Source organism: Panthera leo, chromosome C1 (assembly GCF_018350215.1).
Source record: "Panthera leo isolate Ple1 chromosome C1, P.leo_Ple1_pat1.1, whole genome shotgun sequence".
In the NCBI taxonomy this organism is placed as follows: Eukaryota; Metazoa; Chordata; class Mammalia; order Carnivora; family Felidae; genus Panthera; species Panthera leo.
This window is the reverse complement of record NC_056686.1, coordinates 17,006,010-17,025,182: the sequence shown is the minus strand read 5'-3', so window position 1 is coordinate 17,025,182 and position 19,173 is coordinate 17,006,010. Positions and strand designations below refer to the sequence as shown.

The following is a 19,173-nucleotide window of genomic DNA, read 5'->3' as shown; positions in this document are numbered from 1 at the left end:
CAAGGCCCCTCAACTCGCACATTTCATTTCCCTCCATCTGTGTAATAACTCTATTATGCAGTTTCCTTTTGTGACACTCTGATAAATGTCATGTTTGTATATGTCAATAACCAGAGCCAGTTGTTAAAAATCATAGGTAGGATAGGTTGATTGGGCTTTTTCACCTTGACCAAGAAATAAACCAGTCACTGGTCTTAAAAAAAATTATGTGTTTCACACTGTGCCAGGCCTATGGAGGTACAAAAAAAAGCATAGAAGAATAAGAGTTTATAGTTATTGTGTGGGATGGACAATAAGTGCAAAAAATTAGAAATTAGCGTTGAGTCAATCGGCCAATATTGTTTGGCGCACAAAGCTCTGTGTACAAAGCTCCATGTTAAGTGCTATGGAGAATATCAAACTCGGTAAGACAGCCTTTTGCTCTCTCCTTAGGCGATGATACAAAACAAAGTTATAATGCAAAGTAGACTGGGAATTGTGCAAGTAGAGATATGGACAAAGTACTTTGGGAGCAAAGGATGGAGAATCTTAGAATGTTAGAGTCAAAAAGGGTCCTTAGCATCAGGGCCAGTGGTCTTTACCATTTGGAGACTTGGAGCCATTTAGTCAGAGAAGTTTGAGTTCTTGCTAAGATAAGAGAATCAAGTGAAATTAGAATATAACTTTTTTAGCAGCTAGAGATGGGAGGACTTAAGTTGGAAACAGGTAGCCTTAGATCATAGAACAGACTACTCCAAGAATGTGGACTTTCTCAGTAACACACCTCAACTGGCCAAAGGTAGATTCTGCAGCTGCTCTGTGTACCTGTAATATAACCATAACCATGTTTTACAGTATACAAAGTACTTTCACATATATTATTTCATTTGGTCCTTACAGCCTTGGAGTCTGGATGTATTGTTATCTCTGTTTTACAAATGAGGAAACTTCTACTCAGAGAATTATAATATCTGTTAAGGATCACAGAACCAGTAAATTAGAGAGACAGGACTGGGTCTCAGGATTTCATTGCCCTGTGTTCTGCTCAGTATGTGTGCTCTGAGTGTGTGTGCTGTTTGTTTTGTTTGTTTTTAATACTGAAGACACTGACTTGAGACTTGTTGGCAAGCATGACTTTCTGAGCAGATGAGATAAAGAGGCACATCCAGGGCTATAAGAAGGAACTTGGACAAGGGTTGGTGGTGGGGAGATGCAGAGAACCTGGCAGAGAGCCTGCTGATGTCTTCTGCCCAGGGGCATCCTCCCTGCCCTTTCACATGCTGCCCAGCAACACCTCTGGCCTCACCCACCTCTCCTGGTACTTCTTTAAAATTATTTCTGCTGGAACTGGGCAAGTAAATTTCTCAGGGTTCCTTTCCCAAGGTCTTCCTAGTACACTTAGAAGGAAAGAGAAACTAAATAAAAACACATAGGGGATACAATGCTTTATCAGAATGGTGAGAAGAAGAAAATTGGATTAACATTTATAGAACACATTATGCCAGGCCTTATCTGCTTATACTGAATCTGTATTTCCATATAGTCCTTTACATTAGTCCCATGAAGTTTAGATATTATAGTCTCTGTGTACACTTGAAGAAATTGAGATCGTGAAGTTTAATCACCCGGACTGCTGTGTGACTGAAGTATGGAGGAAACCAAGATTCCCTGGCTTCTGAGACCATGTGTACTCCTCCCATTGTGGTATGTTGCCTGGGCAGCAGGCAGGGTGGAGAAGGAGTGTGGAACAGAGACAATGGGAAGTTCTCTAGAGGCTGTAAAATGGAAAGAAACTTCTTGCTGGGGGTAGAAATAACGATGACTCTCCCAAAATGAGCCTTGGAATTAAAATGGCAGAGAAAACCTTCTAAACCCAGGCCCTCTGGTATAAAAAGCCACGTGTTCTGTTCCTGACACACCAAGGGAAAGTGTACATTTTTATCTTCCGTTGTAGTGAAGATGAGATCTGTGTTTGAAAAAAGACTTCCAGATTGATACTCTGGACATTTAGGAATCGGTCCAAGGGGAACGGAATTCTTAGCTGAATAAAAAGGTTTGAAACCCTTGGGTGACTTGCGGCTGCCAGGACCTGCCGCTTGTACATGTGGCAGTGCTAGGATGGTGCCCCCTTTAAACAGAAACAGACCAAACAGCTCATCCTCAACCCTGCATCCTCTCGAATCTAAACAAGATGTCTGTATTTACTGCCTCCCTCCTCTTAGCCTGTCCTAGGCTGGCTTCTGCCCTGTCATTTCACTGTACACTTCAGTAAAGTCACTGATGTCCTTCATGAAGCTGAATTCAACAGACTTTTCAAATTCATTTTCTCGGTGAAGTTGATGCTGTTGACCACTCCTTCTAGAAATACTCTCTTGTCTTGGCTCAAGTGATATAACACGGTCTTGTTCTTCTACTTCTCTGCTGTTTCTGCAGGTTCATCCTCCATTCTGCAGCTATTAAATGTACTACTCTTGCAGGCCCTCCTCCCTGGTCATACTAGACACTCTCCCTGGGTGATCTCATCCACCCCATTGGCTTTAGTAACCACACCTCTATGCACATGACTCATAAATTTATGTATCCAGCCTGGATTGCTCCCCTGTGCTACAGACCCATCTATTTATTGTCAGCCAGGCACCATTCTAGGGTACAGAATTCCCTGGGGATATAGTGATGAGGTAGACAGAAGATGGGGGTAGAGGTGGGGAGGAGGAGATAAACAGTAAGTAAGTAAACAAAATACCAGATGGGGTTAAGTGTTAAGGTGCACATAAACTAGGGTGATATGTTAGAGGTTGAGAGCTACTTAATATTATCTGGCCAAGTCTTTACAGAGGTGATAAAACTTAAGCTGACCCTTCAATGACTGAAAGGAGCCAGCTGTACAAAGGGAAGAGGGAACAGCTAGTGCAAAAGCCCTAAGGCCAGAATGAACGCAGTGTGTGCAAGAAACAGGAAGTGAGGAAGGGGACCTGGTAGGAGATGAGGTCAGAGAGGTAGGTAAGGGGCCAGATCATGCAGGGCCTAGTAGACTCTGGTGAGGACTTTAGAGTATTCTAAGTGGAAGGGAAAGCTGTTAGAGGTATTTTGTTGTGTTGTTTTTAAGCAGAATAGAGTCTTGATCTGATTAAGTTTTTAGAAATTTGCTGCTGTTTGGAGAGTGGTACTCATAGGGGACAGTTGGTAGCAGGGAGGCTTAAGGAGGCTATTATAGTAGGTAGGGTGAGAGAGAGTCCAGTAGCTTGGAGTAGGGTGCTTAATGGGGATGTAGAGAGCAGAGGGACAGGTTCAAGAAAATTTGGAAGTTGGAGTTGATAGGACCTGCTGATGGATTTCATGTTTGGTGTGGGGGAAAGACACATTCAGCATGGTTAGGTGTTTGGCCTGGTCAGTTGGGTGAATGGTGATAGTGTAAATAGGGGAAGATGTGAGGAGGAATGAGTTTGGGAGAAAGACGGGTGGGAGGTCAATACAATCAACAATATGGGAATATGTGGATATGTGATATCAATTAGACATCCAGGTAGAGATGTCCGGTAGGCCGTCGGAAATGCTTCTGGAATTGTCAGTGCTGGAGATGAAAATTTGGAAGTCATTGATACTGAGTCATGGGACTAGATGAGATTGCCCAAAGAAGGGAGGATGCAGATAAAGAAAAGAGGTCCTCGGACTATCTCTGGTCATGTAGAGGAGAAGGTGGAGCAGACTGAAGATGACCTGTGGAGTAGGATGATGAGGAAAGTATGATGTCCTGGAACCAAGGGAGAAAGTGTTTTGATGGAGAAGGAGTGGTTATTTGCGTTAAATGCCGTTTGGAGGATAGGGAAGTGACCACAGAATTTGGCAGTATTGAGGCCTTTGACCCTAATGAACAGTTTTTGTGGAGCGTTGAGGATAGAAGGCTGATTGGAGTGACTGAGCATTAGAGGTATGGAAATAAAATGTGTAGAGTACTCGGAGAGGTTTTGCTGTGAAGAGAAGAGAAGCAGAGACATTGGGGCTAGACTAACTGGAAGGAGGTGTGAGATCAAGGGAGAGTTTATTGTTTCTGGTTTTTGTTTTGTTTGTTTTAAATTTTTTTTAAATGTTTATTCATTTTTGAGAGACAGAGCATGAGTGGGGAAGGGGCAAAGAGAGGGAGACACAGAATCTGAAACAGGCTTCAGGCTCTGAGCCATCAGCACAGAGCCCAACGCAGGGGTCGAATTCACGAACTGCGAGATCCTGACCTGAGTCGAAGTTGGACGCTTAACTGACTGAGCCACCCAGGCGCCCCTCGTTTTGTTTTTTAAGATAAGAAATTCTAGAATCTTGCTTTCCAAATGTGGCCTCTGGATCAACCTGGGAAGCTGTTAGAAATACAGTCTGAGGCCCCACCCTAGACCTACTGAGTCAGTGTCTGTGTTTCAGTGAGATCCTCAGCTGATTTGTGTGCACATTCAAGTTTGAAAAGCACTGTTTCAGAGTGTGGCTTCTCAAGCTGTCAGTGATGCAGGACAAATTAATTTTTTCTAGTCTGTCCAGGACCTACATGTGGTATTCTTATGCAGATTTTTGTCTGTAACTCACTCCACGTGTGACTCACTGTGTGAGTTCATCAGCACCCTCACTGGTCTAGACCCTGTTTGAGAAATCCTCCTCAGATCCTATGCTTGCACGTTGTAGCAGTGTCTACAACATTGCTTGCTTCACAAATGTCTAGGTGCCTATTCTATTCCTGTACTTACCCTCGTAAGATTTTGTGAGCCAGTGCTGGCCTGTGATCTCATGCTGTTTGGCTAGGGTCATTTGAGAGTCTGTATACAGGAGAAAAATGACGTAAGAGAGTGGAGATCACTGCATATGAAGATAAGAGGGAATCAGATCCATAGTAGACATGAAAAGTTGTACTTTATGTATCAGCAGACCCTCTTCATTGTAACAATAGGGAACACAGAATGCTGACATATGGTTAGATTTGGAATTAGGGAGATGATGGTCTGAGTGTTGCTTCTTGGGGACAGTCATTTAGCTGATGGGGGTTGGAGGTTTATTGAGGAAAAAAAAAAGAGGTGCAAGAGTTGTTTTGGAGAGTTGGAAAGTGAACCTAGCAAGGGAAGATATAGTAGGGTTGTTGGCAGCATCGAGGGACATATTTGAGATTTTGTGGTGATAAATTTAAAATGTGGGGTGCCTTGCTGGCTCAGTTGGTAGAACATGCAACTATTGATCTTGGGGTTGTGGATTTAAGCCCCACGTTGGGCGTGGAGCCTGTTTAAAAATTTTTTTTAATTTTTTTATTTTATTATTAAAAAAATTTTTTTTTAATCTTTATTTTTGAGAGAAAGAGTGTGAGCAGGGGAGGAACAGAGAGAGAGGGCAACACAGAATCCAAAGCAGGCTCCAGGCCCTGAACTGTCAGCACAGAGCCCGACGTGGGGCTTGAACCCATAACCGTGAGATCATGACCTGAGCCGAAGTCAGACACTCAACCTACTGAGTCACCCAGGCGCCCCTAAAAATTGTTTTTAAATCATACCAGTCAGTAGTTGCATTTTCTCTACAGACACAGTTTATAACTTAGTGCTTTGGTGTAGGCCTGGAGAGGTTGTTAGTTTGGTTTAGTGAAGATTGAAGTTTTACTAGTTGAATATTAGGGGAGGGGGACGAATGAATTAAAGATATTTGCAAGGAACTGATTATAAGGGAAGTGACCACATGAAAGGAGGCATGTGATTCCATTAAATTACTTAACTTCTCTCTCTCTTTTTTGTTTTTAATGTTTGTATATTCTGAGAGAGATCATGAGCAGGGGAGGTACAGAGAGACTCCCACGCAGACTCTGCATTGTCAGCGCAGAGCCTGATGTGGGTCTCAAACCCATGAGGCTGTGAGATCATGACCTGAGCTGAAACCAAGAGTCTGACACTTAACCATTTGAGCCACCCAGGCGCTCTTCTCCTCTTTTAGAAGATGGGGATAATAGTATCTGTTTCACAGAGTTGTTCTAAGGATTTAGTTAATTCCTATAAAGTGCCTAGAACGGTGCCTGGGGCACAGTAAGTGCCCTGTATGCAGCTGGCAGTGTTAGCTCTGTGGCCACCATCTCCTGAAACAGGGAACTGGCCTTCTTACCCATCTTTTGGCACCATTTGTCCTTGCTTCCATCTGTTGTCCATACTGAAGCCAAAGTGATCTGGAAATGTGCACACCTTATCCCTACTTAAGAGTTAAATGATGGGGCGTCTGGGTCGTCTAGTCAGTTGAGCGGCCGACTTCAGCTCAGGTCATAATCTTATGGTATGGGACCTCCAAGGGCCTGTATGGTGTGGCTTGCTCCATACCTCTCCAGCCTCATTTCCTGTCACACTTCTCCCTTGTTGGTCAGCCAGATCTACTTTAGCTCCTCATATTCAACATGCTCCCTCTTCTGCTTAGAAATGTCCTCACCACTAGGGGCAGCCTTCCTAGACCTCCCTATTAATGGGTCAGCTTCTATTAATTTAATAGTATGATTCTTCAATCAGTGTTTTCCTGTTGCGCTATACAATAAATGGCATGAAGACAGTTCTGCTCCCTATTTTCCTCAGAGCTTGATGCACTGTAGCCAGTCAATATTTGCATGAATACGTGAATGAATGAAAGAATGCACAAACTACCTATCAACCGCTTGTCGGTCTGTGTTATTTGGGATGTGGGTCAGGACTGATTCTCTTGAGAGTAAGATCTGAGAGAATTCCTTCCAGGGTGGTATAATGCAGAGGAGAAAGCACATTTTGGATCCAAGATACCTACATGAGAATCCACTTATCAGCTGTGTGACTTTGACCCTTTATTTCTTCCTCATTTATAAAGTAATCATGATGGTATTTACCCAGTAGGGTTACTATGAAGATTGAATTAGGTAATAAAAGCACTTTCAGTTTCTTTCTCCTTAGACTGGTTGTTGTGACTTTGCTGTTTACATTTGCCATTACCTGGTCTAATCCTTTGGGCCCCTTGGTATCCTAATTATAGACTTCCAGAGGTTAAAGGGAGCCAGCATGTTCTTCTGATTTAGCCAACTTTCTAAAGCAGGTCTAAAACCAGCAATTTTAGACATGTGGTTCTATTGCTAAACCCCACAAACACGGGCTAATTGCAAGGAAGCCTAGTCTCAATTATAGCCTACTTGTTAGAAAAGGAAACAGCGGACAGGTGGCAGTCCTTGAGGGTCTGCTTTTAAATAGATGTCCTAATCGCAAACTAGTCTTATCAATTGTTTATTAATAAATGCTTCCATAGTGTTTGAAAGTTCTTAAATCCTTTCTTTCTAATTCTAATCTTGTTTATACTCTTGGTTCTTTGTTAAGTAAGGTTTCTTTGGTAAGGTGGAAAAAGCCCTGAAGCTCAAAGATGGGATTACTGGATTCTAGTCCTGTCTCTGTTATTAGCTTCCTAAAAGAGTCACAGGTCTTAATCTGTTTGCTCATCTGTTGTAGGGGGGATAAGAGTATCTGCCTTCTTATCCCAAGAGTTACACGGATAAAAAAGTTATATCCTGGGAGAATTAGACCTTATTTTAGCAGCCCTCCATCATAGATGGGTATTGAAATCTGTTATTAACATAATTTAAGAATTAATAACAAGACTCTTAATTTATTCTTTAACAAATTGAATAATTGAGATATTCTAATAAATCAAATGAGTTGGCATGTCTCCACTTTTGCCTTTTGGGATCTATTACGGTTTTTTCAGGGGCAGATGGAAACAGCATGGGTAAGGGTTCATACATGTTGTTATTGGAAAGGGCCTTAAATATCATGTCGTCTGAGTTTTTTGTTCAACTGATGAAGCTAAGGCCCAGGGAGTATAAAAGTCATGTCTGAGGTGTCAGTGGTTGAACTTCCTGTCCAAGGCTCTTCACCCTAAGAGGCACCTCTTCTTTTTACCAGTTTCTCACTTGCTCTGTACCCTTCTCCCTCGTGGGCAGGTGGGATGGGTGGGAGGGGGATGAGAAGAAGGCAAGGCTTTCAGACATCTCTTCTGCAGGTTATGTTTTTCCCTCTGCTTTTACCTGGAATGTCTTGAACTCCAACATGAAATGACCTGAGTGCAGGAAGCTGGTCAGGTATGGCATTCAGGTTAGCTGCTTTTATCAACCGGGTGGCACCAGGTTGGCTCTCACCAAGCTGCTGGCACTCTTCAGCCTCAAACCCACTGATTGGTCACACTTCATCTTTCCATCGGCCCATTTACAGGTTGGCTTTTTGGTGAAGAGATTGCACAGGGCAGAAGAAAAACATTAAATCCCTCCTCATTTTTCTCCTGCCTGAGAATGTTGCTTCAGCAATTCCAGGTGAAAAAATGATGGTCTCCTTGCCTCTCAGTAGATACAATGGGGCACCAGATTTGACTCCTAGGACTTCGGATATTATGGTTATCTCCGGTTTAAATTTTTATCCTGCCCTCTCATTTTCCACCTTCACACTTTGTTCTTTGCTTATATCTGGAAGACCTCAAAAAGTTAATTAGTAGATATGAGGGGTGGCCTGCTCCAACAGAATTGCAGGTTAATGGTATCTCTGTGATCCTTAGTTATTCTGGGTCTCTCTGGTATCAGTTTTTCTGGTAACAGAAAGTAATCACTGTATACTCAGGTGAAGAGCTGAGGATGGTTCTTCTAGAGACTGCAGATGACCCAGAGTTTTTCACTTTGGATAATTTCTGTTTGTCTGTAGATTTCATGAACTCTTTTCTCTGTCATCTCCATTCTGTTCTTAAGCTCATTCAGAGGATTTTTGTTGTTGTTTCAGGTGCTATAATTTCTGTTCTGAAACTTCCACTTTCAGAAAAAAAATGCAGTTTCTCTGCTTAGCTATAATTTCTGTTTTAATATCCTTGTCAAATAATTCCAGTATTTGGGTCATCTTGGAGTTGCCCTCTGCTAATTGTCTTTTCCTTTGCAAATGGCTGTAGTTTTTCTAGTTCTTTATGTAATTTGGGGTTGTCTCCTGAACATGAATGCATGTAAATGTTATGCTGTGGAGACACTGATTTCTGTTGACGTTTTTATTTTAGCAGGCAATTAACTCAGACTCAAAACTGCCAGGTTTGTCTCCCCTGCAGGGGTGGCTGTTCAGATCTCAGTCGTTCTTTCGCCCTTGACTGAGGTGCTTGGGTCCCACCCTGTGCATGCACAGTGCAGGGGTCAGCTAGAGATTTGGACAGAGTTCATACTCAACACCTGGGACTTTGCTTCTCTGGCTCTCTTCTTTCTTCCCATTATCTGTGGCTGCTCTGGGCACTGTCTTATGGTTCCTCCAGAGAGAAAGTCTAGGGTTTGTTTTTTGACTGGCAGTGTAGCTGGATAGCTCTCTGGGGAAAGCTCCAAAAATGGAGAATTCATCCCATCCCCACCCCTTCTACCAGTTTTTGACTTCCCTCCAAAATCTGCCAGCCTTTGTTCACTTCAGACAGATAGTTTTTTTTGGCTTTTTATCCAGAGTTTATGTTATCTGTTGGGGGATCATGCTGGAACCACAATTTCCTACTTGCATTTCTATCCATTATGAAAGTATTTTGGGAACAAAAGTGATACATATTTAAGAGAGCTTCATTCTTCAGCCATCAAATAAGGATGGGCTCATTTTCAGTATGGCTCATGGTGAATTCAACCATGCTCACTTTAACATGCTTTGCAACCTGGGATCAATCTCTTCTCCATGAGACTCACTTTCTCCTCTGGTAGATGAGGCAGTTAGACTCTGCATGATCTGTTAGGGTCCTTTCATCTCTGCTTCTAGACAGAGACAGACACACCCACCCATACCCATACTACCACCACTGTCTTCACTAGAAGTTAACAAGAAGGAGCAGAAGAGGTGCCAGAAGGAAGGGGTGTGGGTAGATCTCCCAGGGTGAAAGCTCTCTGAAGGGGCAGCACTAAAGAGCCTGAGGGTATTTACAGTCATCCTCTTGTTCTGGGGACACAGGGTCAGTATGCCAAGGATGCAAGAAGTAAAGGAAAGAAAGAAGTCATTTGCTGCTTACTTCCATCCCTTAGAAATAAGGACAGAATGTGGACAGTTGAAAACAAATCAGGATCATCAGGAGTTCCTGTTCATCTGATTTTGGGCAGAGCATACTATCCTGTTTTGAAGAGAATAGCCCCCTGGGCCTTAGTAATATGCCAGGAAATGTGGCAAGAGATGGGGGAGGCAGTAGCTTTTGCAGGGCTGCTGCTGTCATTGTTAACGGCTGAGTAGAGACAGACCAGATGTATGTGGGCATTTTTTGGAGTTCAGAATTCTTATGTAGGAGAGGTTCTAGGCTGTGGAGAGGAAAGTGTGTCTAAGGTGGGTGGAGAGGGGAAAAGAGACAGCTGTTGGGTAAGGGGCAGGGCTGAAGGTCTGTGCACCAGTTCTGAAGCTGTTTCAATAATTAAAATAGCTGTTTAAGTACATTAAATACTTTTTAAAAAGTGTGTGTGAGGGGAGGGTATTTGGGGAGAGCTAAAACTTCTCCCACATCCACTCAAGCCATTCCTTGGGTGCTGACCCTGGTATAGATCTTTTTTCCTACTTTTTTTTTTTCTAGTTTCGTTGCTTGTCCCTAATTCTTTTCTGGTCTACTGGCTTGAGTGTTCAAGGCCCTCATCTTTCTTTTAAAGCCATTTAAAAAAACCTATCATTTGATTATCTCTCCATTTTAATTCTAAACCGTCTTGCATTGCTCTGTAGGAGCATAGAGGTGGGGTGGACTCTACTATATATATGTAATGGGTTTGGTAGTGGAGGTGTGGAAATGAGATTAAAGGGACCAACAGTTTGGAAGAAGGTCACATGGTGGCCTGTGTGATGTGTAAGGGAGGTATGGGCAGTTGTGAGAAATAAGGGGGATAGTTTGCATATAAGACCAGGTGTAGATGCTTTACTTCCAGGTTAGAAGGTATCTTTCCATTCTTTGGCAGGACTTGGATGGACAGAAGTTTGCCCCAGATCTTCCACCTCCAGTAATTCTTTTGAAATTTTAGGGGTAATGTTTGGTGGGTTAGTAGACTTTTTTGGGTCTCCTGTAGAATGCTCATTACAAAACCAGAGGGTAAGTTTGCAGACAGAGATGCAATGCTTGGTTCTAATTGGTATTAGGTGGTTCGGGGCCCTTTGGAGAACCACATCTAGAAGGCAACCCAGTGACAGTCAGCCTGGTGAAGGGGCTTTTGTGTTAGACAGGTGTGGGTTTAAGGCCTGATTACCATTTATTTGCAAGCTGTAAGACCTTGGACCAGTCACTTGACTTCTTGAAATTTAGATTCTTTATTAGGGGGCAATATTGTATTATTGTCTCAAAAAATTTTTTTTAATGTTTATTTTTTGAGAGAGAGAGAGAGAGAGAGAGAGAGAGAGAGAGAGCACGAGAGGGGGAGGGGCAGAGAGAGAGGGAGATGCAGAGTCCGAAGCAGGCTCCAGGCTCTGAGCTGTCAGCACAGAGCCCCAGTGTGGGACTCGAACCCATGAATCGCGAGATCACGACCTGAGCCAGTCAGACACTTGACTGGTTGAGCCGCCAAGGTGCCCCTGTATAATACTGTCTTGTGTACAACATAAAACATATTGCCTCGGGTGTGGTAGGTACTCCACAGATGTTTGGGGTTTTTTCTTACCCATTTTCTAGAACATTTTATTTTTAGTAGATTCCTGGCTTTTACCCTAAACAGTTGGGTGACTCACCCTTTCCAAGTTTGTTTCTTTCCATAAATCAAGGGTATCTAACTGGTTGATTTCAAAGATCCTTCTCAAGCTGTAAGATGTCATAAGTTTTTAGACTATTGGGAAATGTATAGGTGTGTTAATTTAAGAAAGACTGTGTAGTCTCCCTTGAGACCATATCATCTGATAGGAAAAGGAAAGTCTTCTCTCCCCTCAGTTCGGTCTTGGTGCAATTCACATTTTACCTATCTCTTACTTTCTGTTTATATTCTGTCCAGGTCAAGAGGCAACTGCCATTGAAAGATAGTGAGTGCCTGTTTCTAAGACAGCGAAGTATCAGGAGAGCCCCCAGAAGCATTAACGGAAAGCTTAAATTACCTAAATGGTAAGTATGTTGTACAGCAAAACCTGGCCACACTGATAGAATTGGATGGTGTCTGAAGTCTCTACAATTTGTGCAGCGTTGCAGGAAAGGGAGAAAAGTTAATATTTGTTGATGACCTATTATGAACCAAACACAGTGCTAAGTACTTAATGTGTTTTCTGATGTAATCAGCCAGCCAGCCAGCCTAACCTTGCATTTGGTCAACAACTTTCAGAAATAGGCCTCACTACCACTTATTGAATACTTACTGTATGCCAGGCACCTACCACTTATTGAATACTTACTGTATGCCAGGCATGGTCCTGTTTGACATATGTTATCTCCCTTAGCATTTACACCAGCCTTATGAGGTAAGTGCTGTTATTTTTGCCATGAGGAAATGAACCTGGAGAAGTTAAAGAACTTCCAAGTTCACACAGGGAGTAAATGGGAGGACTGGATTTCAACCCTGGGTTATTTTCGTTGTACTGTAATGTTTCTTTTGAGAAAATTACTTTTTTTTTTGGTTGAGACAGTGACTTAATCTTTAAAAAGCAAAGCAAAATAAACAAATGAAAGATCCTTTTGATTGACAACTAGCTCCTTTTCCTAGCCTTTCTGGATTCTGTGTGCCAGTTATTTTATTGGTTGTTGTTGACCAAGGTGGAGAGCACTAATGAAATAGAAGCAGCTCGCACAGTGCATGGCCAGAGGCCCTTACCTAGTGGTTTTGGTCACCAGTGGTAGCTGGTTAATAGCTAGAGAAAAGTTCTCTGGACAGGCAAAGCAATGGGGCAGCTGCAAAATGAGTCTGGGAACTGGGTTCTAGGGATGGTTGTGGTGGGACATAGGAAAGGGATCTCAGCAAGGCCTCTCAACTGTCAGGGTGGCCCCTCCTGGGAAAGGGGCACATTAGATATAGCTCAGGCTCTTAAAGGGGTGGGAAACTTTGAGGCAAACTCTGTTAACTGGTTCAGGATTCTTGTTCTATTCCTTTCCCTGGGGCATTTTTCCTACCTCAGGGAACTGGGTTATGACACTCATTTCTGGTTGGGTAGTGTGAACAATCATTTGTTCATTGATCTTTCTGATGGTGTTATAGTCTCTTTATCGAAGCACCAATTTTTTTGTATGTCTCAAGTTTTTATTTAAATTCTAGTTAGTTAACATATAGTGTAATATTAGTTTTAGGAGTAGAATTTAGTAATTGATCACTTACATATAACACCCAGTTCTTATTACCACAGTGCCCTCCTTAGTACCTATCACTCATTTAACCCATCTCCCTGCCCACCTCCCCTCCAGCTAGCCTAAGTTTGTTCTCTGTAGTTAAGCAGCAATGTTTTCTAATAGACTTCATGAATTTGACAGAGCGGGTAATCATTTTTTTCAACAAAACTCATTACATGTACCTATTGTACATAGAGTATTTTATCATATATACTGGGGCTTATGTTCTGATGGTAAAAATTGACCACTTAACTACATGCTTAGTACAATTCTTAGAGCTAGCCAGCTCTAAACAAAATGCTAATATAGCACTAAACAGAAAAAGTCCTTGTTCTCAAGGATTATATCCTGAAGGGTAGAAACATTAAAAAAAAAAAAAAAAAAAAAAAGAGAGTAACTAGATACAAATAAACTAGTAAGTAGATAAATAATGTCCACTAGGCGATATGTGCCCAGAAGAATAAAAGCAGGGTAAGGTAGTCAAGTGTTAGGGAGCCTGGGGTCATTGCTCCTTTATGTAAGATCAGGGAAGGCCTCTGATGAGGTGACAATTTAAGCCGTTCTGAAAGAGGTGAGGAATCCAGCCAGGGATATCTGGGAGAAAAACATCCCAGGCAGAGGGAACAACAAGTGTAAAAGCCCCGATGTATGATGTGACTTGTCATGTCCTTCACAAGGAGGCCAGTGGGGCTGCAGTGGAGTGGTAGGGAAAGAGTAGTAGGAGTCAGGGCAGAGAAGCAGCGGGACCCAGAGTAGGTAGGTGCTCAGAGCTAGTGTAAGACCTTTGGAGTGCATTTTATTCTAAATGAGATGGGGGAGCCACTGGAGAGTCAGAGTAGAGGAGTGACAAGAATTGACTTAGTTTTTTTTTTAATTTTTTTTTTTTTTTTTAAATTTTTAATTTTTGAGAGAGATAGAGAGTGCATGAGCAGGAGAGGGGCAGAGAGAGAAGGGGACAGAGAATCCCAAGCAAGCTCCACGCTGACAGCAGAGAGCCCAATGCAGGGCTTGAACTCACAAACCGTGAGATTATCACCTGAGCCAAAGTCAAATGCTCGACTGATGGAGCCACCCAGGTGCCCCAAATTGACTTATTTTTTGAGAGGCTTAGACTGGTTGCTGTGGGAGAATAGACTGGGGGGTGGGGGAAGGTGGGGAAAGGTAGGCAGTGTAAAGCGTAGAGACCACTTTTGCAGTGATCAGTATAGTCTAGGGGAGGGATGATGGCTTGGACTAGGGTCGTAGGGTGCATAGCCAGGAAGTAATGGATTTTGGACATATTTTGAAGGTATGGTCAACTAATTCTCCCTGTAGAGATGTTTTTGTTTTTGTTTAGTTTATTTTTCGGAGAGTGTGCAAGTGTGGGAAGGGGCAGAGAAATGAGGAGAGAGGATCTGAAGTGGTCTCTGTGCTGATAGCTGAGTCTGATGCAGGGCTTGAACTCACATGTTGTGAGATCATGACCTGAGCCAAAATCAAGAGTCGGATGCTTAACCGACTAAGCCACTCAGGTGCCCCTAGAGTTGTTTGATTTATCTGGACTTAACGTCTAGGTCACATGGGTTTGAGGGTATCATTGGAAACTTGACAGTGATCCCTGGTTAAATTCTAAAACTGACTGAGCAAAGGATGAGAACACAGTGTGTCCTAGAAGCCACTTGTGTTCACTAAGTAAGTTATGTTAACTGATAACAATTCTTTGTTTTCTTTAAGCTCTGCCTTGATTTTATTTAAACTATAAAAGCAGGACAAGTTTATTATAGAAATATAGAAAGTAAAGATTAATGGGAAAAAACTCAAACTACCCCTATATAATTACTACATAACATTTTGATGTATATCAGGACAGTCCAGTTTTGAGAAGATTCTAGGCTGGGTGGTCAGGAATATGCTAAAAAAATAACACATCCTAATTGCTAAAATTAGGTATTTAACGTTTTCTCATGCGATCCCAAGACAAAATTTTGGGCTGGCTTGCATGCACGTATTGTAGAAGTATCAATAATGGATCAACGTTTATCAAGAGGGGCTGTTTTTTGTGGCATTCTGGATAGCTGTTCTTGGTTATATTTTGTTTAACTGCTTGAACATAAGTTTGGATGAAGATACAGAAAAGATGTGCCTATCATATTTACAGTGAATGTTTCTAAGCTGGAATGTGTAGAAATATTTAGACAATTGAAACTACTGATTGAAACTAACTTTCAAGTTAAAGTGTGAAAAATAGTAAATAATTTGAGCTAAAACTTACATAACACTTAAGATGAACTGGGTACTAATCTAAGCACTTCACGTATTAACTCATTTACACTGACAGTAACCCTTTAAGGTTGGTATTGAAGCGTAGAGAAGTCAGGTAACTTATCCAAGGACACATAGCTAGTAAGTGGCAAAATCAAGGTTTGAACTTGTTTGGCTCCAGTGTCTGTAATCTTTAATCTTTGTACCATACTGCCTACAAAAGATCTAAGAAATAAGTTCTATACTTAAGTTATTAAAATTAGATTTAATAGCAGTTTATTTAAAAAAAAATCACGGAAACTACACACTGGTAGTGTGACTGCCAGATTAGCTCATGCAGTCTTAAGCTTCATTATTAAAACTGGATTAACCAGGTCATCTTTCAAATCCTCCCCCACCCCTTTACCCCACTGCTACTGTCTTAGTTCAGGCCCCTATTCTATCTCTTGCCTTGACTATTGTAATATAGCTCCCTAGTTTGTCATGTCAGAATGTTCTTTCACAAATGCAGTTCTGATTGTGTTGCTCTCTTGCTTAAATCCGTTTGTTCAAAGCAGCTTGCAAATTTGCTTCCCATGTCCACTTGTAGGCATGTAGTATGTTTTGGAGGGTCTGTACAGGGTGTTCTTTTTATTTATTTATTTATTTATTTATTTTATTTATTTAATTTGTTTTTAGAGAGAGAGGATGAGCAGGGGAGGGGGGCAGAGGGAGAGAGAGAGAGGGAGAGAGAGAGAGAATCTTAAGCAGGCTCCACACTGTCAGCATGGAGCCGGAAGCAGGGCTCAATCCCACCACCCTGGGATCATGACCTGAGCTGGAATCAAGAGTCGGATGCTCAACCAACTGAGCCACCCAGGCGTCCGTTTTATTTCCTTTTTGAATGAGTTGGCTACATATAAGAGATTCATATAAAAGTAGAACATGATCTCCCATTAGCTATTGTGTGACCAGGCCCCTGTCATCATTAACATTATTGGCCTGATCTCTTTGGCATTTGCACTTGCAACCTTTGGCATAAAGGCTAAGTACTTTCTTTTAAAAAAAATTTTTTTTTTAATGTTTACTCATTTTTGAGAGAGAGACAAAGCATGAGTGGGGGAGGAGTAGAGCGAGAGGGAGACACAGAATCTGAAGCAGGCTCCAGGCTCTGAACTGTCAGCACAGAGCCCAACGCGGGGCTCGAACCCACGAACCGCGAGATCATGACCTGAGCCAAAGTCAGATGGTTAACCGACTGAGCCACCCAGGCGCTCCCCTCCCCCCCACCGGCTGCCTTTTTAAAAAAAAAATTTTTTTTTAATGTTTATTCATTTTTGAGAGAGAAGGCTAAGTGCTTTCTTGAATGGGGTACCCAGATCTGAAAATTCCTTAGATGTAGTTTGGTCAGTACAGGATACAGTCAGACTTAACCTTCATTTAATCTACCACACATTTATAAGGTTCCTGCCTTGCTCCATCACAGTATTCAGTGCCCACGTCAGGAAAATAAAGATGACACAGTCCCTGCTCTCCGAACTTAGAGCCCAGTAGAGGAATACAGCTATATGACCAAGTAAGTATCATGGGTACAGTGATGGAAGTATTTACAAAGCTTACGGGGGTGCATATTGTTGTGGGAGGGGCTGTCTGAAAAAGCTTGAGAGAACAGGTCCTGCTGTGAAAGATGTTCACCATGGGAATGGGGTGGAGGAGGCTGGAAGGAAGAGGATAGGGGTGAAAGCGCAATCCTAAACTTGTTCCTGAAACACCACCACCTCAGCCTGTGCACTTGCTGTGAGATTTCAAGGGTGTCTATGTTGCGCCCTGTCTGCACTCTGGCCTTACCTGCTCTGTTCCTCCCCTTTTGCCTCTTCACTCAGTCCTGCTGCATTAAAGTTCCCCAAATGCAGTGATGTTTTGTTCCCTCTGTCTCCCTCCCCTCCTTTCCCCTCTTCCCTTCCTCCCTCCTTCTTTCTTTGCTTTCTGTAAATAATTATTTTATACCCTTTCTGTACCAGAAGCTGTTCAAAGTGCTGAAGAGACAGCAGTAAAAAACAGCTACAGATAAGAAAAACCATGTTTCTGACCTCATGGATCTTAAATTCTAGTAAAAAGAGACAGTAATCAAGTGGTTAAGTGTGCTTTAAAAAAAAAAAAGAAAAAGTCTTGGAGCTGTCCAGAGGTGGAGTGAGTTGCCTTGGGAAGAAATGAGTGTCCTTCCCGTCTTTAGAAGTATTTGAACAGGAGCTAAATGGCTACTTGTGAGGTACCTTCTGCATTGACTAGGAGGTGGGAACAGACGGTCTTTGACTCCTTTCCCACCTAGATAATCTCTCTCTGTGCTCCTTGGGCTACTAACTTTTGAAGTTTGCATATCTAAGACATGTGAATTTGTGATGCTGGGAAAAATAATTTAGGCCCAGCAATGAAATAGAAGCGCTCAAGAGGAAGTGCTGTGACATGGATAGCCTAAGGGCTTAAGACAGGTGACTAGAAATGGTTGGGAGAGGGCTGCTTAAAAATAGTCTTCCCATTTTCCGTTTGATCAGGGGTTGGCAAATGGTGGTCCACGGGCCCACTGCCTGTTTTTGTAAATAAAGTTGGATGGAACACAGCTCATACATTGTGTACGGTTGTTTCATGCTACAAGGACAGACCTCCAACTTGGGTCTTCTGAAGCCTGAACTATTTACTATTAAACTAAGTTGTATACTTCTATGTATACTATCAAACTTTTCAAGATTGAAGTATAATTAACATGCAATGTTATATTAGTTTCAGGTGTACCACATATTGATTCAGCAATTCTACTCCGTGCTTATGATGATGGATACTGTCAAACTCTAAAGACAAAGTTTGTCGACCCCCTATCTTCAATGACTGTTGGGAACAGGAAGTGTGAATCATGACAGCTATGTTAGGGGGAAAGGGCAGGGCAAGTTTGATTATGTTCTATTTCAGACTTTCCTGGTCCGGTGGGACAGGAAGAAGAGCCAGCCTCCAAAATGCTAGATAGGGCCATTTGGAACTGGGTTCAAGAACTTTGGCAGAAAGGAGCCCTGAATGAGAGAGAATTGATGCCGTATCTTTCTCATGTGAATGGGAACTCAGCTAGACACTGGTGTGGAGGGCAAGTTGGCATTAAAGGATGGGACCACCCTTGCCTCTTTTCCCTTTCCTATGATTCCTGAGGTTTAATATCAACATTTTTTTTCCCCAGAATCCACCCTTGGGCACAATTAGTTACTTCTTCTGAGCTTCCAGTGCAACATACATCAAGTGGTAAAATGTGCCAAGTGAAAAAAGTATGGTAAGAGGACTGGAAGCAAAAGGATGGGTGTTGTATTGTGTGTGACTGTCAGGGAGGCTTCTTCATTATTGTTTTATAATTAGCTCTCTCTTTCTGATGACTTAAAGGCAAGGGTTAGGTCTTGATAATCTTATAGCACTTGGCAAAATGCTAGGTGCATCTTAGATGTTCTATAGGTGTCTACAAATGAATTTTATCTGGATAAACATACTGTTACTAGGGCATGTGGGAGGTACTGGGAAGAGAGGCATCTGCCCCTCGCCTTTGGATGGTCCTGGAGATAGCAAAGCCATTTCTTTCTCTGGCTATGCGTAGGGCCAAAAGGTTAGAGAAAAGTGGCACTCTAACTCCATTTTTGATCAAATTTCTTGTTTTCTCTGGGCAGAAGGGCTGCTTTT

The 19,173-nt window shown here is 42.3% G+C and overlaps 1 protein-coding gene across 6 annotated transcripts in view; it reads left to right on the top strand.

The window, feature by feature from the left end:
• The window catches only part of LUZP1 (leucine zipper protein 1), a 91,811-nt gene that overhangs the window by 47,321 nt on the left and 25,317 nt on the right, over nt 1-19,173 (top strand). For 4 of the 6 annotated variants that reach the window (XR_006205836.1, XM_042951069.1, XM_042951068.1 and 1 more), the window contains exons 1-3: nt 172-404; nt 11,927-12,033; nt 16,949-17,038. The gene's annotated coding sequence lies outside the window, so the exon portion shown is untranslated. Of the gene's footprint in view, nt 1-171; nt 405-11,926; nt 12,034-16,948; nt 17,039-19,173 lie in introns of those variants that run through there. The other 2 variants (XM_042951065.1, XM_042951067.1) reach the window with 2 other exon arrangements.